We start from the raw sequence: 15304 nt of genomic DNA on the forward strand, positions 1-15304 counted from the left end.
GATAAAAGCATAAGGGGATGAAATATGATGTTATTGTCTGTGCAAACGATTCTACTAAAAAATATATACTTTGTACAAAATTAGGAACTGCATCAAATGATTATACTAAAGGCATTTTATACTACTGTTGCCATTATTATTATTAACCTGAGAAAGACATCAGGAAATATTATACTAGTGTTACTACTACTACTACTAACAACAACAACAACAACTACAAACACTACTGTTAACTTTTACTACAACTACAATTGGTATTTATAACTAAACACAGTTAAAGTCAGCAAAATAGACACACACAAGAGATAAATCCATTTTACATCAATCTTTACTATATTATTTGTACGGACTTGTTTTAAGCACAAAGTAACACAACATGTATGTGTTTCTCGTTTGACTTATGTGGTAGAGATAATTTCATTATTTCTCCTACATTTTTAAACTATTATCTCCTGTTATTTTGGTTTGTTGATAACAATTGGTAAAATATGTACTATATATAAAGTTACAATAATAATAACAATAATATTTTAAATGCTACTACTGGTATTTATAGCTACAAACAAATCTGCAGAAAACAAGCCAATTAACAAAGCCATGATAACTATTTATAATAAATCTAAATGTATTATTTAAATGGACTTGTTTTTTTTTTTATATATATAAAATAAAACAATTACATATACAGTATTTTAAAATAATTTGTATGGTAGTGACATTTCCATTATTTCTCTGTTCACTTTAAAAGAACAATCAATGAGTGTTTAAAAGCTATTTCAGTACTAAAACAAATGCATGCTTTAGCTATTAGGTCTGCAGTGAGAGTGTGTTTAGAAAAAGCCCAAATTTAAATGATAAAGAATTTGTATTTTAAAACTGGAAAATAAACATTCAAATTATACAAATTCACTACTATTACTTGGTACAGTATAACCATTTTGTAAAGCAAATTCAACCGATGTGTGAATATTATTAAGCTTAATTGCAATTAACTTGCACAATATACTAAGCACAGGGGTCACAAATATGGTGCCATTAGCTCAGTGAGATCTGTTAGAAAGAAAGAAAGAAAGAAAGAAAGAAAGAAAGAAAGAAAGAAAGAAAGAAAGAAAGAAAGAAAGAAAGAAAGAAAGAAAGAAAGAAAGAAAAAAAAGCACTATTTTGAAATGAAAATAATTGCACCATTAAGCTGTATCTAACTTTTGTGTTCTTCTTCTTCTTTTTTTAATCACACTTGCATTGGTGTACATTTTGAAATGACCAAAGTAAAATCCATACACAATATGGCTAATTTAAAGGCTGGAATTGTAGCACATGAACAAACCATAGCATTTGTGGAGACGAGCTAGTGGGTGTAGTGATGATGAGGAGATGATTAACCCCCAAATTATTTGATCAAATGTGTTATTTTAGAAGTCCATATTTGAACTTCAGCACTTGGCATTACCCAAGTACCCTCAGTTTTCAAAAAGGTTGCTGACCCCTGTTATAGCCTATCCACCAACTGCTGAGCTAATCTGAGAAGACACAAGCAACAATAAAGGCCAAATTAAGAATAGAGAGAACAATGAAGAAAGAGAGAGGGTTAACCACAGTTCAAAGGTTCAATTTTTGTTCACTTACACGTAAAGCTAATGTGTGCTTGCCAATGTGTGTGCATGCGTGCAAAAGATTGTGTGAACACACTCAGCATAATAGCATAGACCTTGGCGGAAATTGGTATGATGTGTGTGTCTGGGTGTCTGTCTACCTTACTCGAAACCTCCCCGGTGCTTGTTTAGAACTTCTATTTTTTCATAATGAGTTTTGTCCATGTGTGAGCTATTTTGTGTGTTTGTCAGTATATGCGCACATCCATGCGTGCATATGTGTGTGTGTGTGTGGTTGGGGGGGCTACGTGTGTATGTAAGTGTGCCATACCCCATTTCCTGGCTTACCTTGGTTACAAATTTGGTGTCAATCGCCCCATAGAGGATGAAACACATCCACGTGCGCAAACACACACATATACACTCACGCACACAGCAATATGGTAATTTGAACTTTGTTTCACCCGAAAATGCGCTATTTGACTCGAGCCTGTACACCTTTTCACAAATACTTCTCTCCTGTGTATCTTCCGCATCTCTTCGTCTTGTATTTTTTTTTCCATTTGTCCATCCAAGGACCCCTGAAAAGTTATCATTATTTTTTTAATTTATACAACAATTTATAAATATATACTATTTAGAGAGAAAGAAGACAGCATCTCAACAAGTGGGTCAAGTCCACTATGCAGTCAAGAGGCCAATAGACCATTATGTCTACGCTGTAATGACTAAGCTTTGGTTAGATCATATTGTTTTTTTTGTTACAACTAATACTGTGTATGTAGCTAATTTATTGACCATGCAAATGTTTTATTATTGTTAATTGATGCAAATGCCTGCTCACTGTAATTGTACACACGACTGACATTCATGTAGACAGCTTAGGGTAGCGTGCTCAGTGACTATGGGGTAGATGCCACGGACTTCCGACTTCCGGGTTTTACACATCCGCGCCGTTTCAGGCCATTGCTGGCCGCGTTCCAACACTCGCACCCCCACCACTGCAATTAATTTTTTCCCGGGTACGAACATAACCCGGATATAATTCCGTATTATCTGTATCCGTGCTCCAGCGCTCCTGCATGCACACATCTCACTCAGTCTGCCACTGGTCAGTCAGTCAGTGAGGTTGCACTTAGAGGTGTGGCACGAGGTGGATCAGCATCAGAAACAGGTCGTTGTGTCTTTGTGTTGTTTTCGGTGTGTTTCTCCTCTTCCACAAACTCCTCCGAAGATTCTGGTAAGCCAAAGATGGGTCTCAGGTGACGCCTATTCCTGTGAAGCACACCTTTGTTCAGCTTGACAGCAACGGTGTTCCTGGTGAGATTTCAGATAATATCGGGCACCAAGCCTTTTGTCATAGGCATGGCCGTAGCGCTGCTTCATCCTCTTATCCACCTGTCTGACGTGATGCAGGTCCGGCCATGTAGGCTGCAACTTTGTTTTAACATTCGGAATTGTGGTGCGAATTTGTCTTCCAAGCATTAGCTGAGCAGGACTGGCACCTGTGGCGGGGATGCTCTGTATATCATCAGGGCCAAGAAATCATCAGATTGCTTAAGGAGTCCTTTTGCTGTCCGAACGGCTCTCTGCCTCTCCACTAGTACATTTGGGAAACCCCATGCAGCAAAGTTCTCTTGTTCTGTGCCACAGGTCCACGCAGCATCAGACTTCAGCAGGTCATTCAGCGGTACAGGTTTGGGAGGTACCTGCCGAGGTAGTGGATCAATCTCAAAATCCTCCTCAGGTCGTTGACATCATTTGGTGGTCCTAGTTCAGTGACGGATGCCACGCTCATCGATGCAATGTCCAAGGTAAATGTGTTGCTTTTGGCGGAGGCATTTGTCGTGGTTTAATTTTAGACCTGCTGCTCTGAGTGTGTCCAGGGTTTTCTGGAGTCTAATGTCATGCTCTTCAACTGTGTCTGCATATATAAGGATGTCGTTCATATTTTATATATATATATACTGTATATATATATATATATATATATATATACATATATATATATATATGTATATATATATATATATGTATATATATATATATATATATTGGTATTTGCCGAAATCCGCTGGCTGCGTCCAAAAGAGAAAACACTTTGGCGCCAACAAGTTTTGATAATATGTCATCAATAGTAGGCAAGATATATTTGACCCTTTTCACTACTTTGTTTAAGCTTCTTGAGATCTACGCAGATTTTTGGCTGGTCTTTGTTCTTTTTGGGCACAGCAACCTTCGGAGCACACCATTCAGTTGATTCTTTAATTGGCTGTATCACTCCACTGTTTACCATGAGATCCAGCTCCATGTTCACCTTTGGAAACATAGGCATGGAAACACGTCTTGCAGTCAGTGGTCACAGTGATTGGTTTTATGTTCAGCTTGCCAACTTCAGCTGGACAGGAGTCTTTCAACAGCTCTTCATTCTTTACTTCTTCTATGCGCTTAACCAGGTCCATTGCCATAGCTACATTTGGACTCGGCAAGTTGCTACCATGTGACCCTTTTATCACATTCACTTTAAACCAGAATTTCTTTCTTTTCCACTTTGTAGTAGCTGTGAAATGTCCCATACAGTTCACTTTACCACCTGGGCTATCTATCTCAGTCAATGGGGTCTTCAATTTTGGCTTACACTTCAGTTGATTGAATGTCTTTTCCAAAATTACACTTGTGTCTGCTCCTGTGTCAATCTTAAAGTCTATAATTTTCTCTTGTATAGTTAGTTTCACAGTCCATGCATCATTTGTATCAACAACTTCTTTAATTTCACCAAGAAAAATGTGTCATTGGCTTTCATCACTTTCTTCATGGGGTGCATTAATCTCATTGACCACACGGGACCGACAAACTACAGCAAAAAGTTTTCTTCAGTTGCGACATTCCAAATTGTGTGCGGGACATTTGCCCTCCTTTGCATGTAGTCGTCCACATCTGTGGCATTTACGCCCAGGCTTGCTCATATGATGTCCTTGACTATGTGTTTTAGCTAGTGATGGAACGAACAACACAGGCGCGCCAGCACTGTGCCGAGTGCGCAAGTGTGAAACGCCGTATCGGTGCGTGTATCGCTTTAATAAAAAATCACGTGACCGAAACAGGAAGTGTGTCGTTTGAATGTGCCGCGCCAAATTGTATTTATAGGTCGACAAACTGTATCAACACGTTGCGTGTTTGTTGGATGGAGAGGAAAGTGTTTTCTGTTGCTGTAAATTTACCTGTGCCTGTTGGATTTTTGTTTGTTTCCACTCATGGATCGTAGAAAATTTTCACAAGTCTGGAATCATTTTGATCTTTTGACGCCACATAAGGTAAATCTTTCCCTACTTTGGGCATTGTTTACTGTTATTTCTTTAAATTAAATGTGTTTACTCTTTCATAGTAAAAGGTTTGATTTTTTTTTGGTCAGATAAGTTAACTTTTTTTTTTATTGTAGCTGAAGTGTCGGCTCTGCTCCACAGAATTGTCTTACATCAATAAAAGCACTTCATCAATGCTGAGGCATTATAGATCTCGGCATGGCAATGAAGAGTTGGCAGACACTCCTGCTGTGAGAACCACAGGTATGATCAAATTCTCACCAAAACTTTGAATTTTCAAAAATACACAAAAGGCTTTTACAAATAATATTATTTGTAAAATTTGTCATTTAACAAGCTTTAAACAATATTTCCTTTTGGCCTGCAGCTCCTAGCAAGCAGGCATTGGATGAGGCTGTGATCAACATGATCGTCAAAGACTGTCAGCCACTCTCTGGGTGTCACTGGCCTCATTAAAAACTGATATTTCTCCACTGACTACTGAAGAATTTTAAGTTATTGAAGAGATGCTCAGGGTGCTCTCTCCTTTTGACCAAGCCACAAGAGAACTATCTGAGGAAAAAAGAGTCTCGGGGTCAAAAGTTATTCCACTGATGAGAATGAGCCACATTGCGCTTCAACATCAAGCCTCAACATTAACAAAACCAGCTGCTCAACAACTGGCAGAAAATCTGAGAAAGCGCCTCACTGAGTCCATTTGCAACATGGAATCGCTCAGTGTGATGACACTGGCAACACTGTTGGATCCCAGATTTAAAACTCTTGGCTTTTTTAGTCCACTTAAAGCAACTGAAGCAGTTAAGAGACTGAAGTCGGAGTGTGCTGCCGAAATGAGGAGCCATGAGCCTGACCCAGCAGAAGGACCAAGCTCTTCTCATGGATCAGAATCCAGTTCAGCTATGAAAACATATTTTTTATGTTCATATGTATATTTCTGTGGTTTGTCATTAGTGTATTATCACATGACATATGTTTTTTTTCTAAAACATTTGTTAGGGCACAGTCTCTGGACACCTCTAGATATGGAGGTTGGGGAGAACAGGATGACTTCAAATGCAACACCAGATTCCATAGTTGAAGTCCAAAGCTACCTGGCTGAAAGCAACATACCCAGATCACAAGACCCGTTACAATATTGGAAAAATAACCAGACAAAGTATCCACGCCTTTATGAACTGGCACTTAAATGTTTATGCACACCAGCTTCCTCTGTTCCCTGCGAACGAGTGTTCTCTAAGGCAGGGGAACTGGTGTCCAAGAGGAGGAATCGCCTTGGAGCAATGACACTTCAAAAACTTTTGTTTCTGAATAAAAATGTATGACAGAATCTGTTTTTAGTGTGTTATTAAATATGGTTTAAAACTTTTAACAAAATCCCATACAGAAGTTAAACATTTTAACTTTTATTATTTATTTTATTACATACAAATTTGCTATATTTTACAAGCCAACTCATATAAGCATCTGATAAACAACTTAACTCAGCAAGCAAATGGACCAACTGAAATTATACAAAGATGAGATCATATTTTAAGTAAAAGACTAGCAAGTGAATAAATATAATTTATGACATTTATTTTATAAATACAAATTCATAAGGTAATAAGGTTTACAGCATGCACGTTTTACCATCTTATTTTCATTTTGTTTATCTGCAATGATTTTAGATCTACAGCAGAGGTCACTATTGAGTGACCAACAGTGTCGATACAGTGTCAATACAGTTTGTCTAATGTGTCAATACACTCCTTGAGGTATCATCGTCCCATCACTAGTTTTAGCACCTTTACTCGGTGCATGTCCATATTTATTTTTGTCCCCGTGCTTCGGCTGCTTCGATGCCATTTCACTCACATGCACACTATTAGCAGTAGCTCCTTGCTCGCTAATGTGCTGTTTCACTTTCTCTGATTGCCTCACTAGCTTTATAGCTTTATTGAGTGTCAAATCAGGAATTAACTGCAACTTCTCTAACAGCTCTTTATCGAGTATCCCTATAACGAGTCTGTCATGAATATTCTCATTCTTAGCATCAGCAAATGCACACGTGTCGGCTAATTCATGCAGGTGTTTTATATATTCTTCTGCATTTTCCCTAGGATTTTTATTGTGCTGATGGAAGCGGCCTCTTTCATGAATAATGTTCACTTTGGGCACAAAGTAATTGTCCAGTTTCAACATGTTGGCCTCTTAATTATTTCTTTGGATGTCATCCTCAAACGTGAAAGTCTTATAAACTTGTTCCGCTTCTCTCCCTAAAGAATAGAGCAGTGTGCAGGCCTTTTGGCCTGTGGGACTCCAGAGGCTGCTGACAGGTATCGGCTGGCCAAGCGGAACGCGGCTTCGGTGGTCGCTGAGGCAAAAACTCGGGCTTAGGAGGAGTTCGGTGAGGCCATGGAAACCAACTTCGAGGAAATTCTTGTCCACCATCCGGCGTCTCAGGAGAGGAAAGCAGTGCACCATTAACACTGTGTATAGTGGAGACGGAGTGCTGTTGACCTCGACTCGGGACGTCGTGAACCGGTGGGGAGAGTACTTCGAAGACCTCCTCAATTCCACCAACACGCCTTCCTTTGAGGAAGCAGGGTCTGGGGACTCTGAGGTGGGCTCCCCTATCTCTGGGGTCGAAGTCGCCGAGGTGGTTGGAAAGCTTCTCGGTGGCAGGGCCTCGGGGGTGGATGAGATCCGCCCGGAGTTCCTGAAGGCTCTGGATGTTGTGGGGTTGTCGTGGTTGACACGTCTCTGCAGCATCGCGTGGACATCAGGGACGGTGCCTCTGGATTGGCAGACCGGGGTGGTGGTTCCCCTTTTTAAGAAGGAGGACCGGAGGGTGTGTTCCAACTTTAGAGGGATCACACTCCTCAGCCTCCCAGGTAAGGTCTATTCAGGGGTGCTGGAGAGGAGGGTCCGTCGGGAGGTCGAATCTCGGATCCAGGAGGAGCAGTGTTGTTTTCGTCCCGGCCGTGGAACAGTGGACCAGCTCTACACCCTCAGCAGGATCCTCGAGGGTGCGTGGGAATTCGCCCAACCAGTCCACATGTGCTTTGTGGACTTGGAGAAGGCGTTTGACCGTGTACCTCGGGGAGTTCTGTGGGGGGTGCTTCGGGAGTATGGGTTACCGAGCCCCCTGATACGGGCCATTCGGTCCCTGTACGACCGATGTCAGAGTCTGGTCCGCATTGCCGGCAGTAAGTCGAATTTGTTTCCGGTGAGGGTTGGACTCCGCCAAGGTTGCCCTTTGTCACCGATTCTGTTCATAACTTTTATGGACAGAATTTCTAGGCGTAGCCGAGGCGTTGAGGGGGTCCGGTTTGGTGGCCTCAGCATTGCATCTCTGCTTTTTGCAGATGATGTGGTGCTGTTGGCTTCTTCAAGCCGTGACCTCCAGCTCTCACTGGAGCGGTTCGCAGCCGAGTGTGAAGCGGTTGGGATGAGGATCAGCACCTCCAAATCCGAGACCATGGTCCTCAGTCGGAAAAGGGTGGCGTGCCCTCTCTGGGTCGGGGAGGAGGTCCTGCCCCAAGTGGAGGAGTTCAAGTATCTTGGGGTCTTGTTCACGAGTGAGGGTAGGTTAGAGCGGGAGATCGACAGGCGGATCGGTGCAGCGTCTGCAGTGATGCGGACGCTGTATCGGTCCGTTGTGGTGAAGAAGGAGCTGAGCCGAAAGGCAAAGCTCTCGATTTACCGGTCGATCTACGTTCCTACCCTCACCTATGGTCACGAGCTGTGGGTCGTGACAGAAAGAACAAGATCCCGGATACAAGCGGCCGAAATGAGTTTCCTCCGCAGGGTAGCCGGGCTCTCCCTTAGAGATAGGGTGAGAAGCTCGGTCATCCGAGAGGGACTCAGCGTCGAGTCGCTGCTCCTCCACGTTGAGAGGAACCAGTTGAGGTGGCTCGGGCATCTGGTTCGGATGCCTCCTGGATGCCTCCCTGGGGAGGTGTTCCGGGCATGTCCTACCGGCAGGAGGTCCCGGGGACAACCCAGGACACGCTGGAGAGACTATGTCTCTCGGCTGTCCTGGGAACGCCTTGGGGTCCCGTCGGATGAGCTGGCTGAAGTGGCTGGGGAGAGGGAAGTCTGGGCTTCCCTGCTAAAGCTGCTGCCCCTGCGACCCGACCCCGGATAAGTGGAAGAAGACGGACGGACGGACGGAAATAGTAGATATGGTTGAGTGTTATTGTGAAGCTGTATTTTGGGCATGATAGTGGCTGGATGGCAGTCAGCTTAAACCAAGAAATTGATATTTTGTCTAGATAATATTCACATGATGTTATGTTCCCCACATTGTGTGCCGTTCATGGGTCCGTCTAGACTTGCAAAGATAAATGTGGTCAAGATGTTTGATTTTGAGAACTCTCCAATTACCCTCCTTAAGGTATCTTATTTTCTTTTCCAAGCAGCCCAAAGGTTGAAATTGTTGTTAAAGTGTACAAAAATAAGTGATGAATCAACAATGTTGTTGTTTTTATTGTAACATGTTTACGCTAGTAGCTAGCGCGGTCGGAAAATTTGTTAACTTGGTTTAGAAATAATCCAAGATTATTCACCTTTAATTCACAAATATAAATGCACATAGCAAACAAAAAAAGCCGATAGTACAGAAGACCCAAGAATGTCCGTGTATTGGGATTGAGCCGTCCTACCTTAGAGCATATGTGATGTTGCCATGTAGTCAGTCCGGGCAGTAACATTGCCAAATGTTTGTAGTCCAATCGATTCCACTAATCAAACGTTTCAACAGGTCCTTTCGGCACTGATGCCCAAAGTGCCCCTTTGTCCATTTATTTTTTTTATATTATTATTTTTTGGGTTTATGAAAGTAATTTTGGTGTTTTTTCTTACAAGAAATCTGTATTCAAATTTTTGGAACACGCAAAAGAGGACAAATAATTAGCCTCTTTCAATAGTAAGAGTACAGATACTTGAATATGTTACTCAACTACAAGAAAAAATAAAGATACTCTATTTTTTTCAAAAGTTACTCAAATGCAAGTAGCTGAGTACTGTCCCCTTTTGGTTATAGGTTTAGGTTATCTTGTAAAACATTCAATAGGGTTCTGTAGCGCTATAGTAATTTATGAGGTATTTCCACCACCCTGATTTTAATGGAAATGAGGCAAGCCACTTTGATTGGCTGGGAGTCAGCTGTGTTCCATCCCATCCCACAAGGGTGCACAACGAGCGTAAATACCCCCTTTCGCCCAATTTTACCTGTGCAAAGTCTAGCAAAATACCAAAAGAAAGAAAACTGCGCTGGGCACGATAATAGAGTCCAAAGGGTTAGATAAGAAAGCGATTATCAATGTATGAAGATCATTTAAATTACTACCTGTAGATGTTTTAGAACAAATGTTTGTTTGTTCTTTACCTGGTGCTTGGTTTGTGGCTGTTTATTTCAGCCAGAAGACATTGAATATTACAGAAACCAGAAGACTGCATTCAATAATGTTAAAAAGGTTTGCACCTCCTCAAAAGTCCAAGCAGTAATCTGTTTGGAAGCAATTGTTGTCCTCTCTTCATCGTTAATGGAAGCTGTTTTCCCGGGGTGGTGGTTTGCGCAGCTGCACATTGATGACGACATGTCTCAAACTAATCATTGGCCTCCAAAATAATTACTTTACGTTTTGGAACTGGGCTACTTTTTTATAGAACTGCAAAGGAGTTGGTACCACCTGCATTGAAGACTAGCTTAAATTTATTAGTCGGGTCACGGACGTTGCTCACCAAACCAAGCAAAGTTTCGTAGTGTTTTGGGGTAGTGTGTCCCGTGAGATTTTATGAAAGGACAACTCGTAGTAGCCTTGCATTGCCATTACGCTTCACATGCACCCATTTGTAAATTACATCATTCATAACTACAGTGCGTAAGGGGGAAAAGTAGCAGGTTATCTACCAGAAAGTACAGTCACCTGTCAATCTTTGAGCTCCTTATGCAGGTCGGGGTGCTTGTCTTTTAATTGTTTTGCGAGGTTGGAGGTGTTTCCGCCTTTCGCCTGGCAGGTTTTAAAATATCGTTCACAGACCGGTGCGTCGGCGTTAATTGCTTCGCCTTGCGCATTTTAGTTAATTCCAAAAAAACTCCAAATAGCACTTCATGCTCCTGCTTTCTCCACCAGCTGCGGCATTGTTAATTTTTCTACAGCCATCATTCGCTTCATGGTCTCTTTTTTTGTCTTCCTCCCGCACATGTGGACTCCTTCTTCTCTTGTTGTGCACCAGTGGGTCAAACCACGCGGCCACTTGTAGGGTGAACAACTGTCCTGCGTAGCGCGTGCTGTTATACATTATTAACATTTTAATTCTTTATTTCATATATTAACCATGTTGAAATACTTTATAGATGTGAAGTAGTGTTGAACTCAGTATAATTTGACCTTAACCTAAGCTGGTACACCTTGTTTGGTCTAAAATTCCCTCTCAGTGTTTATGCACACACATTCTCTTCGTGGGAGCGTACTCTGCTTCGGGGGAGCGCACACACCCACACACACACCATTGACTCATCACTCACGGCCACTCTAGATTTTGTTTTGGGAAAAAGTACCCTGAGAGTATATTTTGTCTAAAAATTAAAAGAGGTGCAGTCTGTGTACGAAAATAATATTATGTAACATATTGTGTAAGAACCAATCTGTTCTACTCATTCTTAGTAGGAGGAGAAGGGGCGTTTACTTTCCAAACTCGATTCTTTAATAAATCATCCTTGCAAGGTGTTTTTTTTTTTACAAGAAATCTGCCTTCAAATTTTTGAAACACACAAAAGAGGACATTATACTTAGCCTCTTATAAATGATGACCCGGACGAAAGAACGACGTTTTTGCGAGCGGAGCGTTCACGGACGAATAAAATTCCAGGCCATATTAATTACGGTAAGTGGACACTTTATCCACGTTTTAGGGATTCTGTCTGTCTGTGAGCGCTTCGGCTGGTATATTCATCTTGCAAAATTATATTGGAGATGGAATTTATGTAAGAAAAATAGTGATAAATTTTGAAGTGGTTGGACGCGAAGTCCCAGATTTCGGATTTTACCATGGTAATTGAACTGTACACCTACGTTGTGGTTGTTGGGCATTGCGCTGAAATGAAAACAGGCTTAAAATATATGTCGTTAGATTCTTGGATGGAATTAGGATGAAGATTATGGATTGACTCAGCGGCTAGATCGTCCGCTGTTAGGAAATCGTAATAAATTCCTTGAATAATGGATTATTTTTCTCAGCGCAGATGAGGATTCTGCACAATTGAATCAAATAATTGTGAACAGACAGGCTGAAATGGGCGTACAAATTTGACAAAGTTACGCTATTAAGAAGCCGATAGACTGCTTCATGATTGACTTAAAGCAGTATTTACGTAACGTTACGATGGTTTTTGCACAATTGAATCAAATAATTGTGACAAACAGGCTGAAGCAGTATTTATTATGGAAAACACATGGCAGTCTCTTTATAATAAGGTCTGCTTCAAAGTTGGAAACAACGCTTCGCTGCGAAGGAGCCGATAGACTGCTTTGTGATTGATTTAAAGCAGTATTTATTATTTTGAGAGGAGATCATGATATTTGTTGTGTGTGAATTGTATGTTTTGTATTTGGTAGAATAGTCGGTCTGTCTTCAAATTTTTGGAACACGCAAAAGAGGACATTATACTTAGCCTCTTACAGTGCAAGCACAGCATTTGAAGCTCAATTAATTGAAACACAGTTGGTCATCCTGGCTACTTACTTACTACAAGACTTACAAGATGAAAGAGCTATTCATCTGGGAGTGAAAAAAAGAGGGAGAAAAGAAAACGACAGTAGTGAGCGTAATAATAAGTAAGAGTTGTTTATCACAGTGTTAGGAGAGACTTTCAGGGCTGGCTTTAATTTCAATTGAGCACAGAGTGAGAAGATCACTGAATCTTGAACATATAATAACTGCTTTGGCACATGCCAAATCTAGGAAGCACCACTTTTGAAAATGTCTTGGGTGTGCACTTTACTATTGTATTACTGTTTTTATTTTGTTTCAACAAGTGATTTGAATTAAGCACAATTCATTCAGTATCTGTTCTAAATTACCCAAAAAATATTGCTATAATGAGTAAATGCAAGTACCTGCTTGATGAAAAATCTCTCCACATACTTTATTGCTTACTTATTCTTCCATATTTAAGATATTGTATTGAGGTTTGGGAAAATACTTATAAAAACAACTTGGAAATGCTATATAGACTACAGAAGAAAGCTGTTAGAATTATACACAATGTCGTATTCAGGGCCCATACGAACGCATTGTTCCTATAATCTAAACTATTAAAGCTTGAAGATCTAGTAAAACGCAAATCTCTATTAATATTATATAAAGCAAATAGCAATCAACTTCCAAGTAAAATACAACAGTTGTTTATTTTCAGAGAGGGAAAATCTATGCTAAGGAGAGCAATTCATTTTAAGGTACAGTGTGTTCGTACGAACCTGAAGAGCCATTGTATCACTCAAAGAGGTGTTAATTTATGGAGTAGTCTAGATAATGATCTAAAGTGTGTTGCTGATATATAATAATTTTTAAAAAATATATACATGATGGGTATTTTTTAACAAATATGCTAAGGAAACATTAGATTCAGAGTTTCTCCAGATGGAATAAAAATGACATTACATTTGAAAAAAGATATGGTATGGCAGCAGATAGCTGTATCGCAGGGGCTAAGGACTTTTATTTCCATTTGTATTTGTTTTATACAATATTTTGTTTTGTACAGCATTTTGTTTCTCATCTTCAATTGATGTTCATGATTGTTGTTTCTTATGTTGAGCATTAAAGTTCAGTGAGGAAAATTTAGGCTCCTGTATGATGTACATATGATGGTGTAGGCACTCCTTTTGGGCTTCAACACAATGTACTTACTACCTGTTATATATAGATGTTTATCTTAAATGTATCATGCCAAATAAACAAAAAAAAAAGTTGATTCTTTAAGATGCAGATGTACAATTTTAAAATTTAACAACATGCATCTGATGAATCCCCCACCTACACCCCATCTGCCTAGGCCTTCTTGCCTTCTTGCTTGGGGCCCCTTGCTACGCCACTGGTCACGAGTACCGATACCTTAAAATAAGGCTGGTATCGGCACAATACCGATACCTGGTATTGGTACTCGCCCATCCCTAATTTTAATAGAATAAAAATGTGTTTGTTTTTTACCAGCAGGTTCTCTGATAGAATCTTTTGGATGGATGGCAGAGAGAATTGATCTCACTATATAATTTCTAACTGACTACATGATTATACAGTATGTGTAGCACTTGGGGTTGGAAGACACTTGAGAGAGAGTGTACTTTCGTCTTTAGTTGCGCACATGCACTGCAACACATCAGACACGACATGACCACGCCATTCTCCCGGAAGGCATTAACTGACTAGCTTAAACAACAAGGGACAAGTAAAAAATTTGAAAAATAGAGTTACATGAAGCCCTATTGTAAATAATTAGCGCTTACCTACAACACATGAGACACGACATGACCACGCCATTCTCCCGGAAGGCATTAGCTGACTAGGACCTGCGAGGACCCCTGAACTGCCTACGCCCGCGCCTACATGGATTCCCAACTGTCTCCTGACCAAAAGTGTTTGTATCTATATACGTTCAACATAAATTCGGCAACATGTACTAATTACACAAATAAAAAATATATACATATACAATTTTAAGTGGGCAGCTTTTTACAATTAGGCAAAATACTGCTTATCCCACACTCTCCCCTGCAAAATTAATGGTGTCCCAACATTGCACACAGTCCCTTTTCATAAGTCTTCAACTTCAGAGGCACAGCCCCCAGAGTGAGAGTCAGTACAAATGAAGGAAGCACCAAATATCCATCAACAGTCCAACACATGGGGTATATCTCCCTTTTCCACCATGGTCACTGGAAGATACCACTGGCCAAGTGATATCTAAAGGAATGCCCTGTTTCACAGGCAAAGTACCTCTACTGCAAGAAGATTCTTGTACTCTAGGCTATGACTCTATCTACACGCTCATAAGGCTGTACATGGCCTTTACTTGTGAAGTGCTTGTATTCTATATTCAGGCTGTGTAATGTCTTAAGTCATCAAAAGTGTCAATGTGTCATCAATGTGAAAGTGCATATAGCTTAATTACTTAACTATATTTAACACAACTAAAACTAAAACTAAAAAAATATCTTACCTTCATGTGCAACAATGATGCATTCTCGGCTTAAGTCTCTTCCACCAAAACAATTCTCTTAATAATTATTTGCCTCTTTTCGTTTCACTCTACTGTTAGCCTTTTGAAATTCTTCATCTAGACGCTGTCTCCTCTCACTCAAACAATCCATCTACGCCAAGTACATAAAAAAGCAGAAAAAAACG

Source organism: Vanacampus margaritifer, chromosome 2 (assembly GCF_051991255.1).
Source record: "Vanacampus margaritifer isolate UIUO_Vmar chromosome 2, RoL_Vmar_1.0, whole genome shotgun sequence".
Taxonomy (NCBI): domain Eukaryota; kingdom Metazoa; phylum Chordata; class Actinopteri; order Syngnathiformes; family Syngnathidae; genus Vanacampus; species Vanacampus margaritifer.